Below are 2,637 nucleotides of genomic sequence, written 5' to 3'. Positions count from 1 at the left end.
CAAAGATAATGTCAATCATATCAGAAAAACTAAAAATATTAATGTACGGAAGTAAATACAGAAAGTGGGAACAGTTAAAAACAATAAGTAGTATGTCTGGATTGTCATCAGAAATCATATCAACTCTATTGAAAGAATGGTTAATCCACATAAATCTTTGAGTAAATAAATTTACATTTGGAGTTTTAATGATTTTTTATCGTCTTAACCCCCTTCACCGAACAAAATCCCAGTAATAAATTAGAAGCCTTCATTTTAGTTGTTTTCCTGTCTGTCTGAGAGTTTTCCAATGTGTACAGTATTTTATTGCTTGTTGCTTCGACCCAGGATTTGAAAGTGTGGTCCCAATTCTGAAAACAACATATCCAGAATGTACAGGTCCCTCATCTGAAACTATACTGAATATTTCCTCCTAGAGGACTAGCTTACATGGTACAAGAATATGCTATGCAGCATTTCAAAGGAAATCTCTCTCAGCTATGACACCTCCAAACCATAACAACCATCAGCATCACACAGTAAACCTATGCGTTCAATAGTAAAATATCTACCTTGAAAATAACCAAGAGTTTTCTAACTGATAGAAATACATTTCAAGCATCATAAAGAAATACATGCTTCATGAATTTGTCTGTTATTCTTGCATAGGGGCCATGATAATCTTCTCTGTATAGCTCCAATTTTAGTGTATGTGCAGCCAACTGGACCACCAACCAAAAATATATATGGAGAGACCCATGGTTCTGGCCACATATGTGGCAGAAGATGACCTTGTTGAATATCATTTGAAGAAGAGGTCCTTGGGATTAAGCGTGTTCAGTGCCCCAATGGAAGGGAATGCTAGGGCAGAAAGATAGGAGAGTGTAGGTGGGTTGGTGAGCAGCCACAAAGAGCAATATGAGGGGAGATGGAATAGTAGGTTTCCAAAGGTGATAACTGGAAAGGGGAAAACATTTGAAATGTCAATAAAGAATGTATCAAATTTATGAGAAGACAAGAGAAAAAAGAAAAAAAGAAAAGAAATATATGCCTGGTAGTTGAAACCTAGTTATGTACAGTGTGCTAATAAAGTCAAGATTACTAGCAGAAAAATTACTAAGCTTTATGTTTTTTACTAAAGCATTATAATCCTAATAGTAATCTAAGCATTTTCCATATACCTACATAGAAACATAGACTTTAAGCTGCATTAAGGGGTATTCCCTTTGAAACAGAGAGAGAGAGAGACCCTTACAGAAAATCACAACCTAGCAAAGTACAGAGTTGTTGAGCTTTGCCCCATTGGATAGATCTACAAGATGTTCCACACATAGAGGCTGAGAGAACATTACAGATATCTCAGAATTATTTCAGGAACCAAAGGAACAGGGCATATGCTGAGAGGTGTTAAATCATAGAAGGCTATATTAGGGAATATATAATTATCTCCACATACAGATATGCATATGATAAGGAGAAATTTTCAAAAGTGCAATGGACTTGCAAGCCAGCGAAGAGGAGTATATGAAAGTATTTGAAATGTGGAAAATGAATTAAGAATGAATAAGCATTTTATGATCACAGAAATGAATTAAAAAGAACAATCAATAATGTCCAAATAGGATTTAAAGAAATAATCTTTCTAAAAAAATCTTGCTAATATGAAGCAAATGCTGAGCTGTGAATTACTTCGACATTCTTAGGTTAAGATTGTGTGACTGAAATAACAGACCTTTCATTCAGTATGACCAAGAATTGTACCATTATGAGAGCCATCCAAGATCACCTATATTTGATGTCAATGAAGAAAAATAAAATATGACATGTTCTCAAAACTGAACACATTCATGGGCCATAAAGTTCTTACATACATATAATATTACACAAATTATAAATATTATATATGTATGAATATGTACAGACAACATAGTACAGTACTTAATGACTAATAGAGAATGAGTTTGGATTTAAAAAAAAACACTGAATTTGTTATTCAGTTGAATGTTATACTCTGAGGAGATATGAATGTAAGTCTGTTCAGCCCAGTAGTAGGAACAATCAGCCAAACACAACTATGAACACAATTTTGACAAATTTCAGGTCAATGAAACAAATTAGTCATTTTCTGTTACAGAATAATGAGTTACATAAAGATATCTGCATTACAAAACACTCTCCATAAAGTTTATATAATTATTCAGGAAAAGTGCAGGGGAGGATATCACTGCCCTGAGAGCAGGCAGTTCTTCCAGAGCCTCCTTTGTCCAAATATGCATTACAAAGTACACTGATGAAACTTGCCTAGTGCTGCATTTCTTGAGTGCTTTGATCTTTCTTCCTTACAGTTGTGAAGTTTCATAACAGAGAACTTAGCAACAAAAATAAATATCTCCTGGTGATATAAATATGTACAGGAAGACTTAGTAAAAGCAATGGTGTTGTAAATTTTCTACTTCATGACTTGGGATTTAATTTAGAACAAGCCAGGTCAGTGCTGGCCTCTTGATATGTTAGGAGTGAATACAATAATAATACTTTACAATACAAAAGAATCAATGTATTATTCTTGTTTTATACAAAACACACTAATTTGTTTAGGGAAAATTTATTATTGCACAAAATATACCATTGACCTATTTGTCAATCCTCTTATCTTGT

At 33.7% G+C, this 2,637-nt stretch overlaps 1 non-coding gene across 1 annotated transcript; it reads right to left on the bottom strand.

The window, feature by feature from the left end:
• Positions 1 to 603: 603 nt before the first annotated feature.
• On the bottom strand, positions 604 to 707 carry LOC127676626 (U6 spliceosomal RNA). The gene has a single exon (XR_007976079.1). It is a non-coding gene; the product is annotated as a U6 spliceosomal RNA (small nuclear RNA).
• Between the last annotated feature and the right edge of the window lie 1,930 nt (positions 708 to 2,637).

The sequence above is a fragment of the Apodemus sylvaticus genome, chromosome 1, assembly GCF_947179515.1.
Source record: "Apodemus sylvaticus chromosome 1, mApoSyl1.1, whole genome shotgun sequence".
Taxonomy (NCBI): domain Eukaryota; kingdom Metazoa; phylum Chordata; class Mammalia; order Rodentia; family Muridae; genus Apodemus; species Apodemus sylvaticus.
The sequence above is the reverse complement of the archived record's forward strand: the minus strand, read 5'-3'. Positions and strand labels throughout refer to the sequence as shown.